The sequence below is a fragment of the Talpa europaea genome, assembly GCF_964194135.1.
Source record: "Talpa europaea genome assembly, chromosome: 11".
Taxonomy (NCBI): Eukaryota; Metazoa; Chordata; class Mammalia; order Eulipotyphla; family Talpidae; genus Talpa; species Talpa europaea.
The window spans coordinates 50,625,928-50,642,049 of NC_140078.1; the positions used below are offsets into that span (position 1 = coordinate 50,625,928).

A 16,122-nucleotide genomic window follows, 5' to 3' on the forward strand; every position below is an offset into this window, starting at 1 on the left:
AGTAAAAAGTAGCATTGAGAATGTAAATTATTGTCTTAAACAGTGTCTCTGTGTTGGGTGCTGAACCAGGGTATCTTGTCCCTTCCTCTGCTCTACCCCAGCAGGTAACTATCCCTCCTCTGAGCATGGGTTTCATCCACCATCCATTTATGGATGTTTATTTCCACCTATTTCAGCTTTGAGGGCATAGACTCACCAGACTCGCTTACTTCCTGGCTCTAGGGAAGGTGAGAATTTCGACTGGTCTGGGAGCATGTGTGAGGGGAAGAAAAAGGCTGGTAAGAACCTCCTGCAGAACTTTTATTCTTGGAAATATGCATTTCAAGATCTTGGGAACCTCCAAACTGCTGCTTTTTGAGATATATGGTGGTGAAATGCTTTGCTTAAAATCATATAGCTAGAAGATAAGGCCAGAGTTCCTGGAAATTGAAGCTCAGTTGGCTCAGATGGCTCTGTGGGTTCAGAGGACTAAATATGGATATATTTGCTATGTTAAGAAAAGAACAACTATTATCACAGTCATCTGAGAGATACTTAATAAAAACAAAAATCACAGCTACTATTTGAATATTTTTATATAACACTAGGAAAGTATAACTTTTTATGCTAGCTTTTTTCCCCATTGAGCGAGTAATATATACATGTTATTAGATAGAATTTAAATACAAATGAGAATAGACAGAAGAATGTAATGAACCTGTAGGTCCTCATTGCTAATCCAGCACCATCTGCTTCATCCTTCCTGTATTGTTTTGAAGCGTTTCACTTTGTCTGTGAATATATTTTTTTAATTAAAAGAATTTTTTTTAAAGATTTATTTATTTATACAAGAACTGGGGTACAGTTAGAGGTGTGGGAGGGTGAGAGAATTCACCAGAGACAGAGTGGGGAACAGGACAGGCAGAAGGACCAAAGATACTGCTGAGGGGAGCAGTGGATGAGGCAGGAGAGATCTACTGTGCCATGTGGGTTTCTCCCTGGCCGGCTGGGAATCGAACCTGCACTGCAGAGGCTGCGGACAGCTTCACAGCGCTGCGCTCAACCCTCTGCGCCACCAGGGAGGCCCTCTTCTGTACCATTTTAATTTTTTTAAAAGATTTTATTTTATTTTATTTTATTTTTTTTCACACTTTAAAAACTTTATTTATATAAAAAACTCATTTTTTTTTAAAAGCATTAACAAGAGAGAAGGGAACAGAAAAGGTATGGAGCAGAGACATGCCCCTTAGTAGTGTACGGTGGGAAAGTGGGCTTTTTGGTTCTCTGGAATTGAATGTTTAGTGTTTTTATAAATCAACCAATGAACCGGGGTACAGGCCAGATGCTTGGGAGGGTGAGAGGATTCACCAGAGACAGAGCGGGGAACAGAACAGGCAGACTGATGAAATATGCTGCTAAGGGGAGCAGCGGGTGAGACAGGAGAGGTCTGCTCGCCATGTGGGTTGCTCGGAGGCCAGTGGGGATCGAACTGGCACTGCAGAGGCTGCGAACACCTTCACACACTGCGCTCAACCGCCTGCACCACCAGGGAGGCCCTTCCTCATTTTTTAAAAAAAAAATTTAAAGAAAATTTGTTCATATATTTAGTTTCTATTGTCTGGATTTTGCTAATTGTTATGTGGTATATAGTAAATTGGCAGTTGGATTTAGAGTAAACATTTTTAAAAGTTACAAGAGTGTGTAATGGAAGTGAGTTCTTCCTAGAAGCAACAGTAGTTACTTTTGTAAAATTTTTATGTTTTATAGAATTTTTAGTCTTCATATTTATATGTACATATTTCCCCTATTACGTATGTTACTGTGAGTTGGGACATGCAGCTGACAGGGACCCAGTCTTGTGGCCCGGTGCACGCACAGTTGGTCACTGTCCTCACAACTCCGTGAAGCAGCTTTCTCATCTCCTTTTTCACGGTAAAGGAATAGGGCCAGTTCTGTGTTGAGTAGTGGAACCTGGGTTTGCCTTCCAAATGCCCGCCCTGATTTCCCCCTGCCCGGTGACCCTCTGTGTCTCCTTGTAATCACTGGGGCTGTCTGTTGATTCCTGGGTCTGCCCCTAAAAACCTGATTTAAATAGCCATGCATGTCTGAGTTGCAGAATCTTTCCAGGTGACTCTGATTGGAGCCAAGGTTTCTCTTGACTAACTCAAAGTATCCTACCCTGTGGATGTAGCCTCATTGTTTAGTGGGTTCCCGTGGGGATGTAATTAGTTTGTTTTCAATCTGCTGCTGTTACAAATGATGCTGCAGTGAATATGCTGTCCATGTTTCTTGGAACGTGTGTATGAATGTCTGTTGGATGAATTCCCAGAACAGGAATTACTGGTCAAAGGGTAAAGTATGTGTAATTTTGATGGATGTTGCTGAATTGGCCCCAGAGAGATTGTACCAGTTTATTTTCTCGCTGCCAGGCTGTCTGACACTGGGTACCTGGCTCACCCCAGTGCTAAATGGTAGCTCCACACCATTCTTGACCACTTTTGTAATTTATTTTTATACTTGGTAGGATGAGTGTTTCATCTCCCCCTTACCCTTGACTTTCCTGGAAAATTAACTTTTCCTTATGAAAATTCTGTTGAAAGTTCCATTGGGAATGCATTAAATTTGTGTTTTGAATTAGAATTGGCACCTTTACACCTTTTTGTCTACTTATTCAGGTATGTTTCTTAGTCGAGTCTTACGTGTTTTTTTGTAGAATTTTATTGTTTTTATTCATTAGGTACTGTATACCAATACTGGTTTTTAATACTAGTTTTTCAGTCAATTTTATAGGGATAGATACTATTTAATATTTATCACAGTATTTAAGAAACAATTATATTTACTAATAAATTACATACACTTTTATCATTTAGAATTGTAAACATAACTCCATTTTCCCTCCCCCTCAAAATTTGTTGCCCTGGAGTTGATAACCTAGGAGAGAACATGGGGAGAGGATCAGTTCTGGGGGTTGACAGATTTAGCTGCAGTTGATCTGAGAAGCCTTGATTTCAGGTTTGGAGTTGAGAAAGAGCAGACTGGCGGTGGACATTTGAAAAGCATCAGCATATTGATAGATTTAAAATATCGGGCTAGATGAGGTGCTAGGACTGTCAGTGCAGATGGAGAAGACCCCGGAGGACTGAGAGCTGCTGCTGTGTACACCACGTGGTCGTAGATGAGGAGACATCTGCCTTGGAAACTGGGAGACCTGGGTGTGGCCCCGTGGTGGCCGTCTCTGGTTAGACTGCTCTTTGTGCCTTGGCCTCTGTGCTACTTCTCTCAGCAGAGATATCAGGAGCAGGGACAGTGGCAGAGGAGGACTGAGGGATGGAGCTCCACTTTTCTGTCACTGTGTGCATCTTGGCATTTGTCTTCCCCATTTGAATGCTGACTCTATGAAGCTGGGGCTGTTTTGTTGTCTACCTGTGTTCCAGTGCCTGGAATGTCCTTGGCACACAATTGGCATTCAGTAACCAGCTAAATGAATGAATGATTCAAATTAAAATCTTGTTCAAAAATGATAAACCTTTGATTTTTAACATTATCCAGTAATATTCCTTTTTTTTTTTTTCCCATGATTTCAGAGACTTAGGGCGGTCGCATTTGTGTGTGTTATGCATATCTCTGTCTTGTATGGCAACTCACTGCCATTCTCTCAGCTGCCTACTCTAGAGTCCTGAGGTCACCTTACCGAGGTCAAACGTAAAGCTTCCCAGGGTGGCATGAACCCCCGAGGGATAGCCCAGGACTCTCATTCTGGAGCCCTGGTCCACATAGGCTTTGATCTCTGTGCGCTATACTCTGAGGGAACTGGAGTAACCCCGACTTTCATGAGTCTTTATTAAGCCTACGAACGTTCTTTTGAAGTGCGGAATCTTTCTGGGATGCCCAAAGCATGGGATAGGACCTCGAGAAGAGCCTGATTCAAAGGGCAGCTTCATCTCAGAGATGCTTTGACAACCAGTGGACTAGGCCACCTCAGTGACTTAGTTCTGTATCTGGTATGTCTGATTGGTTATGAGCTAAGGATTCAGATGTGGAAGCCAAGATTCTGAACACTGAGGGTCTGGTTCATGACTTTGATGTTACAGTGGTGTGGAGCTTGTCCTTTCTTAGCTGAGCAAGGGCCTGCATGAACTCTCTCATCAACTCTTTGTTTATTTGTGGTCTTTAAAAACAGACTTTTCATTTTTAGCTAATTCAGAGCTGAATGTTAGCATCTTTTATATATAGACAATGGCTGCCTTAGCTTATCTGAAGACCTTGTTCTGATTTTGTCACTGTTTCCAATAATGTCCTTCCCCTGGCCAGGGTGTAGCAGTGTTGACTTTGCATTAGGGGTACAGCTTGTCTCTGTCGAGGTCACCTCCTTGGTCTTTGTTTCTCATAACCTTGGCTCTTTTAGAATGCCAGCTTTTTATTTTTTTCCTGGTAAGCTGTCAGCTGTCATTCAAATAGTTTTTGTCTGATGTTTCCTTAACAACCAATTTAGGGGCCAAAAGAGATGGTGGTAGTGGCTGCTTCATTTCTTTGCTGGAGTAATTTTCCCTTTTGCATTAAGTGTCTTGTTAGGAGATACTTTGAGACTAGGTGAATACCTTGTTTCTCTAAACATTGATTGGTCTTTTCTGAAACAGTGACTCATGCCACAATGATTTTCTTTTTCTACCCTTCTTTCTGCATTTATTTGTTGGGGTTATAATGTAAGGAAGAACTTTTCTTTCTTCTCCTCATTCATGTGTGTGATTTTGTGTGTGTGTGTTTGTGTCTGTCTGTCTAGATGTGTCTGTGTGGATGCTGAGGCCAGTTAGGATCCCGCTGTACTTGTTTACTCCCTTCCATGCCCCTGCAAGTGGACTTGTCCTTTTGACACGTCCACATCATTTTCCAAGCTTCTCGCTTCTTTTTGTACCACTGGTGTTCCAGTCATCCTCTTTCCTGTGCCAGCTCTGATAGTCAGCCTTTTCTCTACACAACCTTGATTTTTGTCTTGAGATCTTAGAACCCAGGATCTGGGCACCTGGTGTCCATTTTGTGGTTTGTTTCTTTACCCTCTGACACTGACCTGTTCATCTTTTTACTTCAGATTCCAACCTTTCTTCCTTTAAAATAATTGTGGTATGTATTAAAAGTGAATCCTGGAGTCAGAAACTTTGCATTCATATGTCAGCCCTCATGTTGACGTGCTACCTGACCTTGGACAAATTGCTTTATCTTTTGAACCTTCATTTTTCTATTTGTAAAGAAAGTAAAGGTGATTAGCTCTTTGCTTAGAGGCTTGTTGTAAGGGTTAAATGTGACACTAATGAGAGTGTTCAGTACAAACCTAAGTGCTAGGTTTGGTTCTTTCATTCAGCAAGTATTTATGGAATGAATAAGTGTGTAGGTTTGTCTCAGGGCCTGGGGCAAATGAGGTTTGATAGTGCCAGCCTGGTGGGTCTTCTGGCTACTGTTGCAGAAAGGCTGCCTCCTCCTCCTCCTTGTTCCTTGAGCTGCTTTATAGCTAGTGGCAGGTGGGAGAGAGGAAGGCAGGAGTGATTGCTATGCTGTCCCCAAAGCAAATGAGCAGTCCTGGTTCTAAGTAGGCCCCATGCTGGTCTGTGGGTGGTAGTGTGGTGTCATGGAGTTGGAAGGAACTTCTTTCCTCCTGGCACAGCCTTTCCTTTCTGCCTTTATTGACTGTTTCCCCCTTTCTCTCCTCCTCTCCCCACCCCCCCTCCCTCCACACACAGGAGCACTTGTGCTTAGATGGAATCTTCTCTGGGTATGGAAACTAGTCTGTATCTCCCCAGGAGACCCTGTGCCCCAGGCAGTCTTCTCCCAGCACTGTGTCCCTGTGCTGCCTGAGGGCTCCTGAGAGCTTTCTGAGCTGCTTGGCAGAGCCTTTCAGTAAGTGGGTAGGTAGGGTTAGTTGTGACCTAAAAGCACTTGAGCATTTTCTGGGCATCCCCCGGGAAAGGCGAATAAAGTAGGAGGATGTTATTTCAGATGCTTATGCTCCCAGGAGAACAAACTTACAGGGCCTTTGTTTCCTCTCATTTTGAAGGTGGTGGCACTGACCGTGGTGCCTGTGGGCTGACCCCAGACTTGGTGCCCACTCGCCAGGCAGGATGGGTGCTGCATTTTAATGGGTATAGTGTTGACTGGTTTCTTTTCTTTTCTTTTTTAAAGATTTATTTATTTATTTATACAAGCACTGGGTACAGTCAGAGGCACGGGAGGGTGAGAGAATTCACCAGAGCCAGAGCAGAGAGTAGAACAGGCAGAGTGACGAAGTACACTGCTGAGGGGAGCAGTGGGTGGCAGGAGAGGTCTGCACACCATGTGGGACCCTCGCCTGGCGGCCGGGGATCGAACTGGCGTTGCAGAGACTGCGGGCAGCTTCGCAACCCAGAGCTCAACCCCTGTACCACGGGGGAGGCCCTCAACTGGTTTCTTAACTTGCTTCATGTGGCTGCCCATTCCCTGCTGACTCTTGGGTCCTGAATAAGAGAAACAAAAAGTCTGTTCCTTGCCCCAGGGAAAACAAGCCCCAAATTCTCCAGACAAGGAACACAGCAGAACCTGTTTAAGTACCTCCCAGAGCTCAGAACAAAAAAGAACGGGGATGGTTGCCCATGTGAGGGCCCACAAATGTAGCCTCTCTGTTCTAGCAGGTCATAAGTGCCTTCTATGTGGCATGGGTAGTTCTCACCGTTATCAACAGTTTTCAGGTTCAGGTTGAAATCTCTGATGAGAACATTGGGGAGATCCCTGCTGATGGTGAAGTGAGGACAGGATTCTCAATGCTGGTTGATGTCTTAGATGGGTGACCCTTTGAGCTTTACCTTGGACCCATGTTGTGTAAGTGCAAGCTCACTGCCAGGGTCTCTAAGACCTGTTCTACTGAGCAAACAGCTCCAGTGGTCATTTCTTTGTAAACTCTGTCTCCCGTGCCGGAGTCTCTGCCTGACTTTGTGCCTTTGTGTTAATTGCTGCAGCCTCAGCCTATTTATAGATCTGATCCCTCCAACCCTGAAGCTACTTCTTTTTTCCTTAGAAATATTATTTTACTGGTGTTTTGAAAAAAATGCTGCATGCATTTACTTAAAATGATAAAAATAGTAGAAAGGAGTGTGGTGGGCCTTGAGTTGTCCCCTCTTCACAGAGAGGTGCTCCCCGCAAGTGCCTCATTCAGGAGAGGTCTGCGGAAATACACCTCCGCACTCTTTTCCTGCTCCTTTAAAAACAAAGTAGTCTGTATTTTAGTGCAGTTTTGGCCTTACAGCAGAAGTGAGCATAGAGCGCAAGAGAGTCCCACATGGTCCTGCTTCTACATACAACCCCCCACGTCAGCAGCCCTTGCCCTCTGCTTTCTAACTTAATGTACGTAGTGGTAGCGTGGTAGAATGCACCTGCACTCACCTCTGTGTTGCCCTGTTCTCTTGCTGTGTCACCTGTGTTCAGTGATGGACGTAAGTGTTCCTTTAGCCTCATTTCTCAGGGAATTACAGGAGAATGGTGCCTTGAGGTCTTAACAATCAAAAAGCTAAGGAATGGAGTAACACTTTCAAAAGTTGGCTAGTTCACTGAATAATAAGGATTGGAAGCTGATGTAGAAATTTGGGGGCTAGTTAAGGAGTATGTTTCTGTGACTGATGTTCTATGAGATGTCATGAGTCATTGGTTTGTGTTGTGCTCCCGCAGTGGAGCACAACATTCCTGGAGCTCCCGCAGTGGAGCTCCCCTCATTCCTGGAATGAGGAAAGGTGAGGTCTAACCCAGCATAGTGACTGGACCATAGACCCCTTTCCTTTCAAGCTACCTTGAGTGGTTATTTTTTGGAGGAGCCTGAAAGGTGATACTATATTCCCCTTATTTCATTTAGAAAGTGTATTATTTTGAAGTGTTTTATTTTCACTAATGAGTGGGTACAGTTATTTCAGTCCCATGAGCAGGGTTGCATGTGTGTTGGGAAGAAGGGCAGAGAGTGGATTTCTGTTGTTCCTGCCCTAAACACACTGGCCCTCAGTGTTCGTGGGGAGACCGCAGTGGTTCCTCTTTGCCTTCAGAACCTCTTAGACTGGGCTGCAAGCCTCTTCTTTCTTTGGCCTCTTTCCGTTTCCTTTAACTTTCAGACAGGTTAAGTCTTATATTCTCTCTGTCTGTCTGACAGACACAGACACAGACACACACACACACACACACACACACACACACACACACACACGAATAGAAAATATGTCTACCTAGCCATCAGGCACCTCCCTTATGACTGGCCTTCTCTTCACTCAGTCCTCTGTCCCTGGCGGACTGTTGAGATCACATGCTGTGCTCTGTGCTTTCTCTCCACCCTTGCCCTTCTTTTCCAGCTTCTTATTACTGAGATTGGGCCTCTGCCTTCACCAGTTCACCTCAGACACTCCTTACCCCTTCTCACCTTGGCAGCCATCCTGGGCTCATTCATGATCTGTGTTCCTCTCAGCTTAGTGTGCATTCCTTCCTCAGCTGCAGAGGCCCCCTCCTGCGTCCCACACACTCCCGTTCTCTCTGCCGCTCACTGAGGTCTCTCAGGGGCCTTTCTCCAGTGCACATCACTTTCTGAGTCGCAGACTTCATTCACATTTGTAACTACAACTTAGGCCTGGGATTTGCGGTCTGTAGCGAATTATCCAGAAACATTTTGTTTTCCTTTCCCAAATAGAAATTGGAAATCAAAAATGTCATTCTGCCTGAACTGTGCTCTCCAAATGGCAGCCTTGAGAAGATTCTGAGGAGAAAAGCACTCTCAGCCACATGCTGGCCACTCTTCATCCTTCTGCTCAGTGAGCAGTCGTTTTAGTACCCCTTTTCCTAAGTGAATGCACCTGTGGGCACAAGGTTTGCCTTCTGAGAGGAAGCAAAGCGTCTCTGCATACTGCTGAGGTATTCTGGCCCTGCTATTGTCACACATATACCTAGTCAACTGGCTCTTTGTGTCCAGACGTGTAGTGCTTCTGGAACACTTGGTAAATTTGACTTCTGTCCTCCACACACTAATTAACTGTAAGTGATAGGGTTGATTTCTGGAGCCCACCAAACTCTCTCTGTGCCTGTCTACACATGCCTGATAGTCCTGGCTGCTGCCTTTTGCTGTTTCCTGCCTCCTCTAATTGGGAACTGTATAGAAAGAGAATGTGGGACTCTGGCTCCAGCTTAACCAGGTTGACACAGTCACACATATCTGCTAGTGGGTGCAGTTTTCAAAGTACAGTCTGATATATTTTTACAAACTGAACATTGCCATGAATCACCACCCAGAACAAGATATCCCCAAACAAGAACTAACTGGAAGCTTCCCAGGAACTCCACTCCTACCTCCTCTCCCTATCACCCCTCCCCCACCACACACACATGCATTTGCTGCATATATTTTTCCTTCAGATAAGCAAAGCACGTTTCCTTGCTGAAGGCAGTCCCCTTCTGCATCCCTGCCACAGTGTGTGAGATCTGTTCCTCACAGCTGGGCCAAAAGAGCGTATGCTAGGCTAAGCTTTATTTTCTTCATATATTTAAAATTTTTTTTTTTTTTAAGATTTATTTATTTGTGCATACAAGAGCTGGGATACACACCAGAGGTGCAGGGTTGCGGGGGCGTGAGAGGATTCACCAGAGACAGAGTGGGGAGCAGAACAGGTGGATTGACTGAAATATACTGCTTAGGTGAACAGCAGGGTGAGACAGGAGAGGTCTGCTGCGCCATGTGGGTCAGCTCCCTGGCGGGGATCAAACTTGCTGTAGTAGTTATGGATCGCTTCATAGTGCTGGAGCTTAACCCCTTGGGCCACTAGGGAGGCCCCTAGGCTAAGCTTTAAATTTTTACTCACCTGAAAGATAGTACATGCTGACGTTTTAATGTTTATTTCTTTTTTTCAGTGAAGTTGTGCATAGTTTCATGCATTTAAGTGCCAACTGTTTATCATTTTTCTGAGAGTATTCTGTTTGTCTTTTTTGTCCATTTTTCTGTTGGGGTTTATTTTTAGCTTCAGTTTTTAAGAGCATTTGGGGGATTAGTAATGTAAATATTTTCCCCGTAGTTTGTCTATGGACTTTGATTATGAAAGTTTTTTCCTCCAAATAGAAATGTTTAAATGCTTTATTTTATAACATAATTTTTTTAAAGATTTATTTATTTATACAAGAACTGGGGTGCTGGCCAGATGTGTGGGAGAGTGAGGGGATTCACCAGAGACAGAGCGGGGAACAGAACAGGCAGACTGATGAAATACATTGCTGAGGGGAGCAGAGGGCGAGACGGAGGAGGTCTGCTGTGTGCCATGTGGGACCCTCGCCAGCCGGCCGGGATCGAACCAGCGCTGCAGAGGCTGTGGACAGCATCACAGCGTGGCGCTCAACTGCCTGCGCCACCAGTAGAGGCCCTATAACATAATTTTTTAAAGTAATTTTTGCGTTGGAAAGCTTTCCCTCTGTACAGGTTATAAAGGATTTCTCCCATTTTTCTTATAATTCATGTCTGCTTTTTCCTATAATTTTGTGAAAATGACCCTTGTGTGTTATCATTTTCTGTCTTGATGTCTGTGATCCGTTTGGTCTCTTTGTATGTGTAAATGTGAATCTGGTATTATCATTTCTGAAATAACTGTTCTGTGGTTTTAATAACATCTGTTAAAAAGTGTAGGGACTGTGTTTTGAAAGAGGACTTGGGTAATTTTGAAGTGTCCTGGAGTGATTGCTGTTGGCTCAGACTTGGACCTACCTGAGAACAAGGGACCTGGCTCAGGGTGTGTTTCTGTCTATGGTACTGCCATCTGTGATTTTGCCAGAGGGTGGTTGTCACACGGACTGTCTTAGAAGTAGTGTCCACTGTCCATAAGACGTTATGTGTCACGTGGTAGTTTTGCTTGGTGAGAAAATCCTTCCTGTCTTATTTTGAGATGTCTTTGGGGTACTACTTTGGGGTACAGCAACAAAGCACCAGAAATCATCATCAGGAAGTCACTGTTTTTAGGTGTACCTAAATGTGAACAGGCTTTAAGGCTGAGCCTGTGTCAGGAATTAGGAAGTGGAAAGAGACCATGTATTTGTGGGCAGGTTGTTCAGACTTCATGTCAGTTCTTTTCTAGATAAAATTAGAAAATTGTCTCAAGTGATCTGAGATCCTTTCAGCCACTTAGTTCTGTAGTGCAGTGAAAATGGTTTTGCATAGAGCAATTTGTCCTGCATTGTACTGCAGCATTCCTCAGGACTGTGTGTGCACCTGTTCTTTGAGCTTTGGCAAGAGCCCCTCTTTTTGGACACAGGGTCTGGCAGGGGACTTTGTAGGAAGAGCCACATAGCCAGGTACCTGTACTCTTTCTTATGTCCTGTTTTGCTTTTCAGACCTGCAAGTTTATCTCCAGAAGTGATTATTAAAGATCTGCTCAGTATCCTTTTATTTACAGTGTGAAAACTAGGATTAGTCAACTCCTGAATGAATTTCTGGACCCATATCCAGTATGAGTTTGTGTGGTAGCCTCTCCACACCAAAAAGCAATTCTCAGATACCAGTAGGGTGTCCTGGGATTCAACTCAGTTCTGATACTGGAGATAACATCAGATTCCACAGGTTAAGGGTTCATTGTCCCAAGACTACCCTAGACTTCAAAGGCAGCACACAAGCCCTAGACTGTTTACCTGTTCTTCTGACCAGCTAGCTACAAATCTGGTTCCCATGACTCCTTCCTAGGTTTGATTAACTTGCTAGAGTGGCTCACAGAACTCAAGAAACTCAGTAGATCATCAGTGCTAATGTAATGAGTAGCTGAAGTCAAAGACTGTTACAGGTGGTGCCCTGGAGGAGGTTGCTGGTGAGGATAGATAACCCCAGGAAAAATGCTAAAATGTATTGCATTTTGGGGTGAAGACTCTGATAAAAAATATAAGGGACTGCAGAAGGAGCCCCCAGGATTCTGTGTTCAGGATTCAGCGTTTGGGATTCAGTGTTTTTGGATCTTCAGCGATTCCAGGGTCAGCGACTTCAGCTCCCACTATGCTGATCTTCCAAAAGTCTGGTGCAGCGACTGAAACTGTTCCCAATTTTGCTGCTGTTATAGCCTGGCAGAAAAGACAAGACCCGGAGCCAGGCACCTCGCTGAGCTGCATGAATGTGGCTGTTTATCGGGTCATTTGGCCACTATAGCTGTTTTGAGTGTCGCTTGTCTGGTGCTGTGCTGGGATATCTTGGAAGCTCCAGGAGCATCTCCTATTGTGTCTTCTGTTGTCTTCGTGAGTTGGTACCTGGCCTATAGCCTGGCTGCCACGTGTGCCAGGTCCGCAGTGGCGGGAAGATGCCGTCTTGGGCCTGTGACCTATTGTTCGGAAGAGGAGCTCTGTGATCTCAGTGGTGGTGTTACAGGGCAGGGAGGGGGCAGCCCAGACCCCGCAAGCCTGGCCTATTCTAAATGGGTTCTGCCATCCGCCGCATCAACACAAAACATGAGACTTTAATGGGAAGGAACTTCAATACAACTAGGAAACAGTGCAGGAAAGGCAAAGAATCTAGTTTCTAAATCAAGCACCCAAAGTTACCCGTCCCCTCGTGGGTAAAAGTCTGCCCAAGCGGGATTGGCCCAGAGCAAGGCCCCAAAGCCTGCCATAAGTCTAAAGCACTTTCCAGTGGGGACCGACAGAAAAGAATCAGAAACCACCAGACAAGTCTGGAAGGAAAAGAGCAAAATTAAAATCAAGACAAAAACCGCCATGGTCACCTCCCCATGGGTCTCACCCACATCTGTGTCAGTCAGCCCACGAACAAAAGGCAAGTGCAGTTTCTTCATGTGTCTCTCGGGTCCATGCGCCTCCTCCAGGTCTCCTTCTGGCTCCATCCTGCTTCCTTCTTTCCTCAGTCTCCTCTGCAGCTTCTTCTCTCTCTGATCAGCTCCACCCTCCATTTGGGTGGGGCAGGGAACCTGGAACCTCCCCCTTTCCTGGGGACCACCCTGTTATAGTGGGAAGATGCCATCTTAGCTGCTTTTTGTTTAGGACTTGAAAACACTGGACACTGCTTTGGGTGAGGTAAACGGCCATTTGTGGCCTCAGTAACTCTTTTCCCTGGTGATTGTTCTCTGAGCCTGAGTACTCTTGCAATTGTGTGTGGGTGAAGAACTCAGACAGTGACTGGTAAACTATTCGGCAGTGTCCTTGGATGTTTTTAGTGCTCCTTGCTGCCCTGTATCACTAAAACAAAGGAACTTCTGTCCTGGAGCTTAGGGTAAGTTTAAGCCATCTGGCTCCCCACCCTGGAAGTGCTCCAAACCCCTTCCACTTTTTGTCTTTATTAGGAGGCACCCTTACCTAGGCATGACTTACTAATCATTCCCCAATGGCAATTGAACTTAATCTCTATCCCCACTCCTCCCCCCCCCCAAAAAAAAAGGTCTGAGGGTGGGACTTGAAGTTCCAACCCTCCAATCAAGTGGTTGTTTCTCCTGGCAACTAGGCCCTATTCTTAAGGATAACTAAAAGGTACCTCATTAACATAACACAGGATACCTTTTTCATGCTGCACTCAGGCTATTCCAAGACTTTTGGGAGGTGTGAGCAAGGAACTAGATCAAAGACCAAACATGAGAAGTACATATTGGTCTTCTGAAAAATCAACTATGTATGTTTTATAAGTCACAATATTGCATCTACCTTCTCAGTTCTGTGAAACCAGGCTCCATTATAAGAATTATTTTGTGACATTTACCTTTCTTATTTTGAGGTGAAGGTACACATAAGCAGGCTAAGTGTGTGTGTGTTTTTTTTTTCCAGTTTTTAAATTATGGTGAAGTTCAAATTTGGTAATATTTATTGATGATGATTTTGGTGCACTAGCATAGGAATCTTTACTTAACCTAAGGTCACAGAATCACTTCTTGTTTTCATTTAGAAATTTTAGTTTTAACTCTTCATTCTCCGCCCCCCGCCCCAGTTATGTTTATTGAGGTAAAGTTGATTTATATTATTCTATTTGCTTTGGGACTGTAGGTTTAAGCCTCTGCAAATACACATTTTCATACTATACCCATCACCAATGCCCCAGTAATCCATCATGTTTGATTGGGCTCCCTCCATCCTCTCCTCCCACTCACATTTACATAATTCATTGAGTTAATTTTTTCTGTATGATATGAGGTGATGGATCAAATTTTGTGTGGTTTTTGCCCATGGTATCCAATTATTTTGGCAACATTCTTTGAAATTATTATATTTTCTCTACTGGATATTATTGTAACCTTTGTGAAAAATTAATTAACTGTAAATGTGTGAGTGTATTCCTGGATTCTGTTTTGTTGTCTATATGTCTGCAATGATGCCAGTACCATTCTATCTTGACTTGTATTAACTTTTAAAATCTGGCAGTGTTAAGCTCTCGCATTTCCTTTTCAAAATTCTTTGATTTTTATAGATTCCTTTCTTTCCTATATACGTCTTAGAATTAGCATGTTAATTTCTACAACTATGTGGAATTTCATAGGGATTGTGTTGACTATGTAGCCCAATTTCAGTAGAATTTTATTTGTCTGGGCCTCCCTGGTGGCGCAGCGGTTGAGCGCTGGGTTGCGAAGCTGCCCACAGCTGCTCCCTGGGCACTGGAGGAGGGTCCCACATGGCCCGCAGACCTCTCCTGCCGCCCGCTGCTCCCCTCAGCAGTGTACTTCGGTCCTTCTGCCTGCTCTGCTCCCCGCTCTGGCTCTAGTGAATTCTCTCACCCTCCCGTGCTTCTGACTGTACCCAGTGCTTGTATAAATAAATAAATAAGTCTTTAAAAAAAAACAAAACAAAACTCAATTGCCTTTTTGTATATTGGTCTTATATCCCATAACTACCACCCCATTGTAACAGGGTGGTCCCCAGGAAAAGGGGGGGGGGGTTTCCAGGTTCTCTGCCCCAACCTAGGAAGTGTAGAACTGAGCTGGAAGGGAGAAGAAGCTGGAGAGGAGACTGGAGAAGAAAGGAAGAAAGGTGGGGAGCAAGAAAAAGACCTGGAGGAGGCGCATGGAGCAGAGAGACATGTGAAGAAGCTGTGCTTGCTTCTTGGGTTGTAGACTGGTTGAAGTGGATGTGAGTGAGAGACCTGTGGGGAGGTTAACATGGTATTTTTTGTCTTGATTTGATTTTGCTCTTTTCCTTCTAGGCTTGTGTGGCTGTTCCTGTTTCTTTTCTATGGCTTTCCACCAGAAGGTGCTTTAGATTTTAACAGGCTTTCGGGCCTCAGGCCAACCCTGTTTGGCTGGGCATTTACCTATGAGGGGATGGGTAACTTTGGGTGCTTGATTTGGAAACTTTGTTCTTTCCCTTTTCTGTATTACACACTACTTGTATTAAAGTTTCTTTCCATTAAAGGTCTTATGCACTAGAGTGTGTTTTGTCTTGATGTGGGGGATAGCAGAACCTACTTAGGGCAGGCAGGTTTGGGGGTTCTAGGGTACCCCTCATCCTGTTAATACCTCTACCCCCTACTGGAATTAGAAGCCTTATACTGGGTAGGTTAACAGAAAGCTGATAAAAGTTAGTATACTTAGGCATCTATGAAATTAATGTAATTGGGGCCTCCCTGATGGTGCAGGCGGTTGAAGCAGTGCTGAAGCTGTCCACAGCCTCTGCAGCGTGGGTTCTATCCTGGCTGGCCCGGGAAATACCCACATGGCGCAGCAGACCTCTCCTGTCTCCTGCTCCCCTCAGCAGTGTATTTCAGTCCGTTTGCCTGTTCCCCGCTCTGTCTCTGGTGGATCCTCTCACCCTCCCCCACATCTTGCCTGTGCCCCAGTGCTTGCATGCATGAATAGGTGCATCTTTAAAAAAAAAAAATAATGTAATTGCAAGGAGTTAAACATATTTTTAAAAAATATAGACCAACAGTTTTTTTCTTTTATTCCCCTGTCACCATCCCCTGTATCCCTTTACCCCTGTCTCTGCCCCGCCCTCAATCTCAGTGCCCTCAGCATGTTTATTGATGTCTAGTAGTTTTTGAAAGTGTTTTATGTTATCTCATTCTCTGTTGTATGATGGCCAATATTTGTTTTTATCTTTCTGATTTCATTTACTACATATACTTTTTTCAGATCCCCTCCATTTTGTTGAAAATGACTGCATTTCAGGGGCCTCCCCTGGTGGCGCAGCGGTTGAGCGAGGCTG

The 16,122-nt window shown here is 44.5% G+C and overlaps 1 protein-coding gene across 2 annotated transcripts in view; it reads left to right on the top strand.

Annotated features, from left to right (window-relative positions):
- The window catches only part of NUDCD3 (NudC domain containing 3), a gene marked incomplete at both ends in the record, with an annotated part of 95,541 nt that overhangs the window by 12,120 nt on the left and 67,299 nt on the right, over positions 1–16,122 (top strand). The window lies entirely within an intron of this gene.